This window comes from Pseudophryne corroboree, chromosome 9, assembly GCF_028390025.1.
Source record: "Pseudophryne corroboree isolate aPseCor3 chromosome 9, aPseCor3.hap2, whole genome shotgun sequence".
NCBI lineage: Eukaryota > Metazoa > Chordata > Amphibia > Anura > Myobatrachidae > Pseudophryne > Pseudophryne corroboree.
In genome coordinates this window covers 257976320-257991222 of record NC_086452.1, presented here as the reverse complement: position 1 = coordinate 257991222, position 14903 = coordinate 257976320, and positions in this window count along the sequence as shown.

The following is a 14903-nucleotide window of genomic DNA, read 5'->3' as shown; positions in this document are numbered from 1 at the left end:
AAAATACTTTTAAAACTATTTCATACATTTAAAATCAACAACTATATTAACAGTTTTGAAAGGAAAAATCATCAGTTAAGTGGTTAAAAATATATGAGAGCTTGGAAGCATCATCCCAAGTAGTTGATTTGTGTGTGGAAGCTTAAAAACAGAACTGACTATAGCTATACAGTAGCTCCTGTTATATTGTCACGGAACCAATGATGAAGGACTTCAAATATAAGACATCTACTTTTTTCCACACATGGGGCTGCATGTAATGAAGTCCAAGTTGGTCGGAGATGCGGGTTCCTGCCCAAACTCAAAAACAAAACCATGCCTTGTAAATGATTGCCGCTTTAAAAAAACGTCCGAGCTCGGCCGAGAATCCGCACCTCCGGCCAACTCGGAATTCATTACATCTGGCCACTGGATGTGCTCCCCGAAAGTGGGCTGATGCCTGAACAGGTCCCCTGAGTGAGAGAAGCCTGGTTTTAAGAGACATGCCCAAGCAGTATATATTAAGTATTGGCTTAAAAAGACCTGTAGTTGCTAAATATTATTTAATTCTTGAAATAAAGTTTGCTACACACTATGCGGGAATTCAATTACCGTAGGTGAAAATGAGATATAGCATCAAGCTTTAACACACGAGGCTATTCAATTGCCCTCCGATTTCTCCTGATGGCATTGCTAATGCCCATTAAAGTAGTTTGTTAATGGGCTGTAACGCACAGAATCCATGAAAAGTTTTCAGATCTGTGTGATACACAGGATTGCGGCATCCATTAACACCCCACCACCACCACCACCCCCACCCCAGTTAACTGGGATTTTTTTTGACCTGCTGAGACAGGTGAGAAAAAATCCCTGATATCTCCTGGCTTTGGGGCTCCAGGCCGGATTAAAGAAGGTGCAACAGGGGTGGTCGTCCCAAGGCCTCGACACACTGCAATTTGAACCAGAGCAGTTTCCCTCCAGTGGCTCAGCTATTTATTAACAGCGGCTGCTGAGGAGTTACACAGTCCATCTTGCGGGATAGTGTAGTGAAATCCCGTGAGCCACCTGCGTCTTCTGCTCTAGCACTGCCCAGGTTGTTGTTCCATGACGTCCTGGTGGGGTGTGTGTGTGTGTGTGTGTGTGTGTGTATGGGGGGAAGGGGCATGCACACTCAGGGATATACTAGTGGTGGACCCCACAACTTTGTTGCCCCTGGGCCCCCACCAGCCTTCATCCACCTCTTTATCCTTACATAGGGGGGTCAATTAGCCCGTGGTAATCTACCACGGCTAATTGAATTCCACCCTAAATTGCAGCTTAGTGTTTAATAAACATAGATATTTGTTATTCTTATGTTTGCCTGGCCATGAAAGATACCCCTGTTAGCCCTGCTTTGATGCAAAAGTTAACTTTGGTTACTCTCAACCAGTTAGTGCCCTGGTATCATGACAAAGGATCACAGCAACATTTCATAAAAAGCTTGTAACTACAGTAAATCATTGAACTTTATATGGGTGTTTTAGGTAATCAGGCATACAAGTAGAGAAAAATGTACCAACTAAAGTATAAAACATAATACTAAACTTTTTAACATTTCAGAGTATTTTTGATTTTTTACATTACACATTGGTAGCATCGCTATATAAAAAGATGAAAATAGGAATGTACGTTTTATGTTTACCAGACCAGTGAAAGAATGCGTTGGCATTAGTACTCACATTCTTAAGTGAGACATAACCTCTAATGGATAGTACATCACCTCAGCAGATTGCCAAAGAAAAAATATGTTGTTTTTTTTATTTTTGTATTTTGACATAAAATCTAAAATGTGACTCAGATATTTTAATATAAATATTTCATAAACGCAAATGTTAAATCATAGATAAGTGTGTCTCTATAAATAGTATATAACACACTGCTATCGTCACCAATCTCAGTAGAAATTCACAGATGCTGAATGTATTACTGTATTTCAAAATTCAACAATCACCACATTACAAACAAGACAAATATAAAAGCCAAGAGAATTGTAATGTACTGTAAGTACTTTAATTCGCTTAAAATTAAAGCATAATCTTAATATATTTAAAGGCTGATTTTTTTTTCCTATTGCTTGCCAGCTTTTTATTTTGCCTTAAACGTCTTATTTATTTTCCACTAGTGATTCTATTCTAGAACACATAGAGGCCAGGATGTAATAGGAGCTGATTTTTGCGTCCGGAAAAAAGTCAGACATTTAGAACATTCTAATGTACAACTTTTTCCCGAAACTCAGCCTATGTAGTCGCGTGTGTCTTTTACGTTCACACAGCAAATCATGTCTGACTTCTCAGGGGATATATAGACCAGGAAACGTCTGATTTTTTCAGACCAACCGAAAAGCGTCTATTAGTATAACAGTTGTACAGTGTGATAGAAAGTCAACCATTGTCACCCAAAAGTCCAATGATTGAAGCAACATACTATATAAACCCGTCCTCCAGGATGCACAAGCAGATCCTGCTGATTAAAATGACATGCGGCATGGCTACATTCTGTGTGTAATTTCCCCTGTATTGGCATACCAAATTATGTTACAGTGTTTGGCAGGAAAACACTGTAGCATAACAATTTGTATGCAGTTACTGCCACAATTACACACAGAATAAAGGCATGCCGCTTATCATTTTAATCAGCAGGAGCTGCTTGTATGTCTTATTCCGGGGCAAAATGTGCACAAATGAAATGTACAGTACACGGACTATGTTGAGAGATCAACATTTTTTGTGTTTAAGGTTAGAAATAAATTTAAAAATGTTTATTTGTTGTAAATGTGCTGTAATTGTGTACTTGTAATTGTTTTATTACACTGACAAATACAACTCACTTAAACAAAGCAGCTCTATTTACAACTTTTTAGAGCTGTTTTGTGTTGAGATTTTCAAACTCTATTACATCGGCTGAGTTGTATGTTTAACATGGAGAAAACATCTGGATCTGACTTTTTATTGGGCGCTCTCTCTACAAGTAGAAAACATCCGACTTTGCATGTACTCGAACGCTATTACATTGGCCAGGTTTGCAAAATGTTAGTTTTGCAGGGAAAATTGGACATTATACAAACTCGGCTCATACTCGGCTCCCATTATACTCCGGCCATAGCCTTAATATGTCCCATCTGCATGTCCTAATTACATTTAAACAGGTCAATTGTCTGTAAGGGTGTGGGAGACAGGATACATTTCCAATCTCCCTGATTTAGTATATCCATGTAGGTTAGGCATTAATGTGCATGCTAAGTCCTGACCACTGGGCCTTGTCACACTGGTACTGTACATACAGAAAATAAAGCAACAAACATAAAAGGTCCTAGCACTTCCCATGCTCAATAGTCATTCTGCTGCAGTGGCTTGCAGCCACACATGCCATGCTCCCCTGGCACGGCCAACATCCACAGTCCCTGGTGCTACAAACTACTCCCTGGCCTCTAGCAGGCATCAGCACAATGCACTGTGGGTGTTTGGGAGTTTTAAACCCCTCTCCTGCACCTGACTTCCTGCTGTCTTTGGGTGAGCTGGAAAATCCAGACCTCTGTTTCTCCATTTGCTGCTGTGCAGAATGTGCAGGACTTGTTTTCTTCTCCCTTGAAGGGAGCTGATCCCACCAGAATGTGGGCAGTTTTAGCCCTCTCACCACTATATTATATATATATATATATATATATATATATATATATATACACACACACACACACACACACACACACACACACACACACACACACACACACACAGTATATATGAACTGTATATGCACTTATACCATGGAGGGAGCATGTGGTCAGCGGGGGAAAGGGTTCCTGAGCCTGGGACACCTTGTGGCCAGCAGCGCCAGCTCCCTGTCTTCAGTAGCCTGTGTGTGCAGGAAGCTGCGGTATGCCATGGACTCTGCCTTCCACTTACCAGCTGCTGCAGCTGTGAAGGGAACACGTACTGTAAGAATAGTGATGTAACAGCTGAGCAGCAAAATGCTTCATAAATGTACAATTTGTGGTGACTGTGTGGGGGCCCTGGGGTGTCCGCCCCCGCCCCCCCCCCCCCCCTTTCCTTATAATCCGTCCCTAATCCCAAAGGCATTCCACATCTTGCTCCCTTAAAAAGAGGTTCCATTGCAAAGGCAAAAAATATGGTGAAATTATACAGTAACAAGAAACGAGTGCTGGGCATCACTCAATAAAGATTAAGCCTATTTGTAACTTGTATTTTCTTCTTAATTAACTAATTTAGTATACTGTTGTTATATCATATTTAGAATTCTAACACGTTTCATTACCCTACTTGAGCTCTAACCCCTTAAGTACCATATTGTTTGAACAATTCATGTCTGTCTGTCGCCCTTGGGCATCCTCAACTTTTGTCACAATCCTGACTGTAGGTTTATATTTGGTGACTTACCCCTGCCATCTGTCCTGGATCCTGTGTCTTTTCACTCACGGAGTTAAACAGCTTGTCAGCACTATGAGTTTTCCTGAGTTCTCTGCCTGAGAGGTAATCAGCTCCACCTGTGGTGATCTCCTGTGTGAGGCTGAATTCAGTAATCTAAAAGCAAGCATCCTGTGTTTTGCAGAAGTCCAGGCTTCAGTGTTCTCTTGGCCTGCTAGGCCTCATTCTACATCACAGCCTTGGCTAGAGTAGTCACATGACAGTGACATCACCTAATCCTGCCCACCAATCATCAAGGACCAGGAAGTATAAATCAGGAGGCTGAGTTGGAATCTGGGCCAGTTCCTTGTGTCACATACAGCCTTGTGTGGGTCTTAAGCTGAGCTCCCTAAAGGTAACCTTTGTACCTAAGTTCCTGTGGAAACTCTGTTCCCTTGTTACCGTTTGGTTTATTTGTGTGTTGCCATTTGATTTCACCATTTCCCTGAGTCTCAATGTAAAGGTACAGCTGCAATGTTTCGTCTTAAAGGCACAGTACTGAATTCCGTGTTCTCCACTGAAAACCACAGCTGTCGTGTTTCAGTTTTACTACTGTTGTAGTTGGGATCTCCAGGGCTCAGTACCTCGTGCCTCAGTACCTCCGTGCCTCAGCACCTCCGTGCTTCCAGCACCTCAGTATCTCCGTGACTCAGCATCTCCGTGCCTCAGCACCTCAGTGCCTCAGCATCTCCGTGCCTCAGTACCTCAGCACCTCCGTGCTTCCAGCACCTCAGTATCTCCGTGACTCAGCATCTCCGTGCCTCAGCACCTCAGTGCCTCAGCATCTCCGTGCCTCAGTACCTCAGCACCTCCGTGCTTCCAGCACCTCCGTGCATCAGTACCTCCGTGCCTCAGTACCTCCGTGCCTCAGTACCTCCGTGCTTCCAGCACCTCCGTGCCACAGCACCTCCGTGCCACAGCACCTCTGTGCCACAGCACCTCTGTGCCACAGCACCTCCGTGCCTCAGTACCTCCGTGCCTCAGCATCTCCGTGCTTCCAGCACCTCCGTGCCTCAGCACCCCTACGCACCCCAGTGTCTCTACGCACCCCAGTGCCTCCACGCACCCCAGTGCCTCTACGCACCTCAGTGCCTCCACGTACCTCAGTGTCTCCAAGCACCTCAGTGTCTCCAAGCACCTCAGTGTCTCCAAGCACCTCAGTGTCCGCAAGCACCTCAGTGTCCGCAAGCACCTCAGTGTCTCCAAGCACCCCGTGCCCTTTAGCACAATTATACCTGGTATTCTTCACTGATTCATCAGTGCCTTTCCAGTTCTGTCTTTCAGGAGACCTTCAGCATGCCTCCTGTCTGCCGACCTAATCCTGCATGAGGAGAACCTAGATTCGGCCATCTCTGCTGCGGTTCCTCTTCCCAGTCACCGGAAGAAACCCAGAGTCCACAACAGTCCCAAACCAGGTCAGTGGTAGTATTCATATAATCCTCCAGTCGCCCGCACAGACTTCACTAACACCGGGTTCACAAAACCTTAGTCTTGACAGTAGGAACTGGCCACATGGACCCGGCCGAAAGTGTTTGTCTGACGCATGACCTCCTAAGCAATATTGCAGGACGCTTGGAAGGTCTGGAGTCGACTCAGCATCGATTGGCACAGTGTCTGCAGCGGAATTCGTCCTCCAGAGATTCTATGACCTTCTGCTCTAAGACTCCTGACCAACTGCAGATTTTCTACCAGATGTTACTACAGTTACAAGAACTTTTGCCTAGTATTCTCTCTGTGATGCCTGATCTCCTCAGGAATACTACCAACGTTGTTGATCCTGTTTTGTCCCATCCAGTTAATAGAGTCTCTTCCTCTGCGCAAGGGAAAGTTTTTCATCAGAGCTATCCACGGCCCAAGCTCTCTGAAGCTGAACGTCAGCGGCGTAAGGAGCTACATCTCTGTCTTTACTGTGGAAATTCTGGTCATTTTGTTAAAGACTGCATTCTTCGCAAGCCAGGTAATAGTGACAAATCTCAGTATCATAGTGCTCATGTCTACAAGTCATCCACAGTATCCGATCCTTCTGCTGCTGACGGGGGTATCAAGAAGGCTACTCTGCTGAGAGAGACTCAAATTTATGACTGGGGTCCGGTGGTTAAAAGACCTTATCCCAAGTTGGGTGTCCAGAGAAGAATGTTCAAGCCATTTACAGTCACAGAGGAGTCCGTGTCCACAGCCCCAGGAGGGGCGTCTTCAGAGCGTCAAGCCCCAGGAGGGGCGTCTTCAGAGCGTCCAGCCCAAGGAGGGGCGTTTTCAGAGCGTCCAGCCCCAGGAGGGGCATCTTCAGAGCGTCCAGCCCCAGGAGGGGCGTCTTCAGAGCGTCCAGCGCCAGAGAGTCTACAGTGTGCTGCCCAGCCAGAGAGTCTACAGAGTGCTGCCCAGCCAGAGAGTCTACAGAGTGCTGCCCAGCCAGAGAGTCTACAGAGTGCTGCCCAGCCAGAGAGTCTACAGAGTGCTGCCCAGCCAGAGAGTCTACAGAGTGCTGCCCAGCCAGAGATTCTACAGAGTGCTGCCCAGCCAGAGATTCTACAGAGTGCTGCCCAGCCAGAGATTCTACAGAGTGCTGCCCAGCCAGAGATTCTACAGAGTGCTGCCCAGCCCCGTGAAGAGGGGGCTCTTGCCTCAGCCCAGCCCCGTGAAGAGGGGGCTCTTGCCTCAGCCCCGCCCCGTGAAGAGGGGGCTCTTGCCTCAGCCCAGCCCCGTGAAGTGGGGGCTCTTGCCTCAGCCCTGTGAAGAAAGGGCTCAGCCCGTCCCGGTTCCAGCCGGTCCAGCAATACTCCAGGCCCTGCCTGGTCAGTCCGTCCCGGTTCCAGATGGTCCAGCAATATTCCAGGCCCTGCCTGGTCAGTCCGTCCCGGTTCCAGCCGGTCCAGCAATACTCCAGGTTCCGCCTGGTCAGTCCGTCCCGGTTACAGCCGGTCCAGCAATACTCCAGGACCAGCCTGGTCAGTCCGTCCCGGTTCCAGCCGGTCCAGCAATACTCCAGGCTCCGCCTGGTCAGTCCGTCCCGGTTCCAGCCGGTCCAGCAATACTCCAGGCTCCGCCTGGTCAGTCCATCCCGGTTCCAGCCGGTCCAGCAATACTCCAGGTTCCGCCTGGTCAGTCCGTCCCGGTTACAGCCGGTCCAGCAATACTCCAGGACCAGCCTGGTCCGTCTCCTTTGGCTCCAGCCAATTCAAGTATCCTCGGATCCAATCCAGTCCTACTCGTCCAGCCAAAGCTTTCTTCAGTTTCATCCTCTAAGCCTGCCAAAGATAGTCCAAGTATCTCCTTCCGTAGGAATCCGACCATTCAGGTTGGTCATGTAGGAGTCTCTCCTAGCTCAATACTAAGTTCTCCGCCAAAGAATTTAAAGTTACAGTGCACTTCTAGGTCATTTTCAAACTGTGTATCTAAAGGAGATTCGTATTTTCCGTTAGACTTGGACTCAGACTCTGAATTTGATCCAGTTTATGATGCTACTCCTTTCCTGGGAGGTGCTGTTCCTTCCTGTTATGCTTCCATGCATGAAGAGGTTCCAGAATCACCAAAAAGCTCTACAGGTCTCTGTATGAAAAGTCCTCGTTATAGAACAAGATTTAATTTAAGCCTCAGTGGAGTGCTAGCTTCGAAAGCACAATCTTCTCGCACTACAAAACGAGGAGAGGAACCTTCTACAGTTTATTCCTCAGTCCTTTCGGATGAAGGAAATTCCAGTCTTGTCTATGATGGATGGTCTACCTGTTCTGAAGATGAAGATCAGGAAAACTTCTAAAGAATCCAGCTTAAGTTTTGTTCTGGACCCTCTGGTTTCCACTTTTTAGAAGCTTTGTGTACAAGTTATTCATCAAGTTCCTCTAAGATTCAAGATGGGTGTCCGGAGTCCACCCTTGAAGAGGGGGATACTGTCACAATCCTGACTGTAGGTTTATATTTGGTGACTTACCCCTGCCATCTGTCCTGGATCCTGTGTCTTTTCACTCACGGAGTTAAACAGCTTGTCAGCACTATGAGTTTTCCTGAGTTCTCTGCCTGAGAGGTAATCAGCTCCACCTGTGGTGATCTCCTGTGTGAGGCTGAATTCAGTAATCTAAAAGCAAGCATCCTGTGTTTTGCAGAAGTCCAGGCTTCAGTGTTCTCTTGGCCTGCTAGGCCTCATTCTACATCACAGCCTTGGCTAGAGTAGTCACATGACAGTGACATCACCTAATCCTGCCCACCAATCATCAAGGACCAGGAAGTATAAATCAGGAGGCTGAGTTGGAATCTGGGCCAGTTCCTTGTGTCACATACAGCCTTGTGTGGGTCTTAAGCTGAGCTCCCTAAAGGTAACCTTTGTACCTAAGTTCCTGTGGAAACTCTGTTCCCTTGTTACCGTTTGGTTTATTTGTGTGTTGCCATTTGATTTCACCATTTCCCTGAGTCTCAATGTAAAGGTACAGCTGCAATGTTTCGTCTTAAAGGCACAGTACTGAATTCCGTGTTCTCCACTGAAAACCACAGCTGTCGTGTTTCAGTTTTACTACTGTTGTAGTTGGGATCTCCAGGGCTCAGTACCTCGTGCCTCAGTACCTCCGTGCCTCAGCACCTCCGTGCTTCCAGCACCTCAGTATCTCCGTGACTCAGCATCTCCGTGCCTCAGCACCTCAGTGCCTCAGCATCTCCGTGCCTCAGTACCTCAGCACCTCCGTGCTTCCAGCACCTCAGTATCTCCGTGACTCAGCATCTCCGTGCCTCAGCACCTCAGTGCCTCAGCATCTCCGTGCCTCAGTACCTCCGTGCTTCCAGCACCTCCGTGCCTCAGTACCTCCGTGCCTCAGTACCTCCATGCCACAGCACCTCCGTGCCTCAGTACCTCCGTGCCTCAGCATCTCCGTGCTTCCAGCACCTCCGTGCCTCAGCACCCCTACGCACCCGTGTCTCTACGCACCCCAGTGCCTCCACGCACCCCAGTGCCTCCACGCACCTCAGTGCCTCCACGTACCTCAGTGTCTCCAAGCACCTCAGTGTCTCCAAGCACCTCAGTGTCTCCAAGCACCTCAGTGTCTCCAAGCACCTCAGTGTCCGCAAGCACCTCAGTGTCCGCAAGCACCTCAGTGTCTCCAAGCACCCCGTGCCCTTTAGCACAATTATACCTGGTATTCTTCACTGATTCATCAGTGCCTTTCCAGTTCTGTCTTTCAGGAGACCTTCAGCATGCCTCCTATCTGCCGACCTAATCCTGCATGAGGAGAACCTAGATTCGGCCATCTCTGCTGCGGTTCCTCTTCCCAGTCACCGGAAGAAACCCAGAGTCCACAACAGTCCCAAACCAGGTCAGTGGTAGTATTCATATAATCCTCCAGTCGCCCGCACAGACTTCACTAACACCGGGTTCACAAAACCTTAGTCTTGACAACTTTCTTTCAATTCCACTTGTCCGAGTATTTTCAATAAGGAATAACATTTAATGTAACAGTATTTCTATCTCCAAATCAGCTGGTACTGTATGTTGCAGTGGTCTCTCAGATTTAGCAGAACAAAGTCCAACAGAAAATCCAAGGATCACTAAATTGGTCCAGAGCTCAATAACCCATATGTTCTACTTAAGTACACACAACTCCTCTGTCATACTGGGTAATATCTATAGTACCCAATATACAGCTGTCACATGTTCAAAAGCTCACTAAGCAGATAACACTACCATATAAACTTATTTAGCTAATTGTGTGCTAATCTGACTTGCTGCTTTGATTTTCCATTTCTGACCTAGGTAGTTTTTTTTAACCATCTTTCTGCATGTCATCCTGACCATTTAGTTGTTTGTTGACATCAAACTTGTATTGCCCAACCTTGACTTCTGGTCCTTATTATGTCAGAAGCTTGCCTACCTCCATAGAACTGATTATATTCGATAGCAGTAATGGTAAGAGCATGGTGACAGTGGTGTATGGCTATTTCTGAATATCCAATTCTCACAAGATTATTTGAAGAGTCCGATGACAGATCATCCTAAAGCGTGGATTCAATTAGCTACAAATCAGCATATACAGCACTTATGGTAGCCTCAACCTTGCCTCTTTTGATTTGTAGCCAAATAGGGCTGCATACAAAAATCTGCAAGTTCTGGGCGGGTGTGGTATGGAAGGTAGATAGTAACTAGGTTGACAGTGTCTAGGCCAACAGTTACTAGGTCGGCAGGGTCTTTAGGTCGACATACTCTGGGTCAAACTCCAGGTCAAAAGGTCGACATGAGATTTTTTATGTTTTTTTGTTGTCGTTTTCTTCGTAGAGTGACCGGGAACCCCAATTAGTGCACTGTGTCCCCTCGCATGACTCGCTTCACTCACCATGCTTTGGGCAAGGTGCCTCGCTCTGCTACCGCTTCGCTCGACACAGGTTACCGTTCCAACCGTAGTCCACGTGGATCGTTATCTATGAATAGGTTCAAAAAAAGAAAAAACTCGTGAAAAACTCATGTCGACCTTTTGACCTGTCGACATAGAGACCCTGTCGACCAATAGTGGTCGACCTAGATAGTGTCGACCTAGTTACTGTCGACCTAGAGACCGGATCCCTTCTGGGCGGGATAGGGATGACTTGATGTATCATTGATGGTTTCCATGCTGATGCAATAGCACATTGCACTGCATTCTCCTAACTGAATCAGGGATGCAATGCGACTGCTGGTACACAGTGAAGGAACTGTCTGCAGGTGGGCCTAGCCATTCAGTGACAACTGAAATGGTGCCTTTCAAATCCATTATACAAACAATTCAATTGTATATGAGTTAGGTGCACCTTTAAAAACAAAAGACAGTTTTTATAAATTTTTTATATCACTTATTTCAACAGAGCGTGAGATACAATGGAGGCCTTAGAAAGAGGAGCTTCAAGACATGAAAAGCTTCTGATCATTTTATTTAAAAAAATGAAACAATATCATTTAAAATATTCAATAATTTTTTTTTACATCTTCTACAGATGTGTCCTTCTTCATCTTACACAAGATTCATACAAATTGTTGAAGTCAAAAATATTACATATAACACATATAAGTCGCTATACTTGCAAATATGCGCAGCGAGCACAGCAATATATGGTAACACACGCATTTACACGGACATGCCACAGAGATGGATTCGACACTTATCTCATACAGTACATAATAATATATCAAGCGCCAGACATCATGATGATTTAAAATTATCTAATGAATTAATGTCATGAATGTGTATTATTTGAACGAAACAAGATAGACCTGTCATGTTTACTATTGAAACGACCAGATTAATGTGTGGATTCATTTGATACTTGTTATTAAGTTGTAAGACATTGCAACACGGAATTATGATTAAATGTATAAAAGCTAAAATCACTTTTATTAGAACAATAGATATTCCAAACAGGTAATGAACAGGAAACTCAGGCCAGCCCCTTTGGACGTCCCCCAGGCTGAACCTGTTCAGCATATACAAAGAAACTAGTGACTCATCATGAATGAGAGAGAGTCCCCTCCCCCAGAAACTAGATAACACATTTTGCTGATCACACAGGAAGGTAGTTCCTATTTTGGTCTCAGAGTTGCTGTAAGGTCTCAGAGGAAGATGGAGTCCCAGCATTAAATTACAGAGAGAGAGAGAGTGATATGGAAAGACGAATTTATATAACTTAAGGATAATGGTATTGTATCGCTGGTATGTAACTGTATGTAACTGTAAGTTAAATCTGCTTACTGTGTGAGTGTAACCATGTAACTATAGGTATACTGTAGTTTGTAATATATTGAATCCATATCCTTTTAATAACAAATATATACATCAATGAGCTTTGGAACTCAGATAATGTGTGGGTGTATTGTTTTCTCTTATGGGATGCAGTGTTTTGCGATGTATAGCGCACATTCATGGGATATGGTAATAAGAAGTGCAGGCGTTTACAATATATATTAGAGCGGGCATTTTAAATATTTGTGAGAAATCAATTTGGCATTCTAAGATGGGGGCTGGTCCGCGATATCACGTTCTTAATGATGCACTGTACATTATAAACGCGACGCTGTGGTCGATCAGCTTGTGATGGACGCATTAAAAAAGCTGAGAAAATAATATCCGTGTGTATTGTTGTGTTATTAGTAAGACGCTGATATGAAATTCAAGGGACAATGCGTTTCTCATAATATTTAAGATGCTAAAATGTATTTTTATTGTTGCAAAACAAAGTTCAAATAAGTCATATTGTGTTTGATTCAGATTGGATTGCTTATCTGTTAAGTAGGGTTAAAAGTACATTTAAAAGTTGCTGCATAGACTTGATATAGTTTTTATTTTTAACTCAGGCCTAAAATAACTTCTGGTTCTTGTATGATGTGTGATTTCTTTGTGACAAAGAAAGCCGGATGGTCTGTCCTCCATTTTGGACTAACCACATGGCCTGTCCACCATTTTGTGTAACCCTCATGGATGTGGAAGGGGGAGGAGCAGCGGCCATTTTGGGAAGGTAATTTTTCTAAATGGCTGATTTTCACTGCTCAGAATAATCAGCTTTCCTTTGTCACATCAAACACCATTTATGAGTTACCAATGCATTTATTTAACCCATGCCATAGTCAATTACAAATAGTTTCAGCTGGGCCTAGTGAGAGTTAAGAGATGTAAGAATTACACACAAATAAAAAAAAAGTTTTTTTTCTTTTACCTCTAGGATTTAGTTAAAATCTGCTTGCTAGTTTAGGATAGCCATTGAAATGTTAATTAACCTGTCCCACTACCCTCTTAAACAGACATATGAACCTCTGTTGATATGCAAATTAGAAGCACTGAATGGGTAAATGAGTCTCATAGGAGACCAGTGAATGGTACATATATATAATATTATTATAATTGTGTGTATATTTATATCAGTGTATGTTCTGCAAGATAGCTATCCAATCTGAATCATATCATTTAAATTATTGATTATTGCTAGATTCATTATAGATCTGTGTGAAACCGAATACATTTGTTGCTATATAGTTAAAACTAAAATAAATGTTTAAGGAAGTAAGTATAAAGACACAAAACGCAGTTCTGGCCCAGTCGTAATAGGGTTAAAACGGAACAAGTGTGTGTTGTGTTTAGTGGGCAATAGTAGTTTTTATTGCTAACATTTATCGAAGTTGTGTGAGTTGTTTTATTGCGTACACACATTGGTACACGTGATACGGAACGTGAGGACAGCGAACAAAAACATGCACGTGGTGCAAGGCCGCACACGTGGCATAGAGGCACGCACGGTTGCGTAATTACGCAAGCTTGCGTAGGGTTGTGTGCGCATAATAAAACCACACAATAGTGTTGTTTAGTTTAAAGGTGGGACAGTAGCCACGCTACAATAGCACAAAACTACTCGGTTTCCAAAGATTAGTATAAAACTTTTTGTTTAAACTGTATTGCCTCTGGGGGAAAAGCTGCTTATCTGAGTGAATGAAAATTTTCTGTACAGAAATACAAAGTATACCTGAGTGAGCAAACGTAGGAGTGAGTGAAATTCAAACCCCGGAATTCGGGATACCGTCGTTTGGTACATCAAGTGAGTGGAGGCTTGGTGGCGTGAGAAGGTTGACTCATGTTAGTATAAGGTTTAATACGCAAATCGTGAGGTGATTTGTAGAGGAGTGTATAGTGATAGTGCATTGTATTGCGAAGTATTGAAGTAAAAAAGGTTTTTTTTGGCATTACACTCCGGACTGAGGGTCCCAGTTTGTACAACGACCCGTGGTCGTACGGCAGATAAGTAACAAGTACCTTTACGCTGTGCGATTGGACCGTGCGTTTGTGGGTGCGATACATAGCGCAACGTGATATCCTTTTACGAGCTTTTGCGTAAAATCGCTGTATCATTAGCGCTATATAGAGCATACGCAAGCGTGATTTGTGTATAATAAAGTGCATAGGGAGTTTTCGCTGGTCTCTCTCAGGAAAATCTCCAACGACCGATACTTTACTGGAAAGGGTAAGTTATTCCTAAAAACTTCCAGTAAATATAGGTCAGATAGGGCCCTAGGTTGGGTACATTGCCTTCGCTATCAACAGTGTATGGAAGTACTGGCCAACGTGGGCGTGAGTGGGTGAAAGCGCTCTGAGAACTTTCACCGTCTATTCGTAATGTGCATTGGGGATTGCGTAAAAGGAAAAAGTCCGTGATGGGATCCAATTGCACAAGCGGTGGACGTTTTGTAACCAGGGTTCAGGTTGAAGAGCTGCAGCCCAAGGGGTCAGCGAGGTTTGTTATGTGTGGAAAATATGGTTCACACACGGAAAACTTTTTGTCTGAATGGGTACGTATGACTGACAAAGATAGGGTACCATTCCCTAAAGTGGGCAGCTTTGAACCAGAGGTATTGCAGAACTTAAGGATAAGAATATGTCTGATAAAATCTCGAAAACAAAGGGTCAGACATACAAAGTGTATAAACCTGTGACAGCAAGAGGGGTTGGTGAGTTTGATCCTAAGGTATTGCAGGTG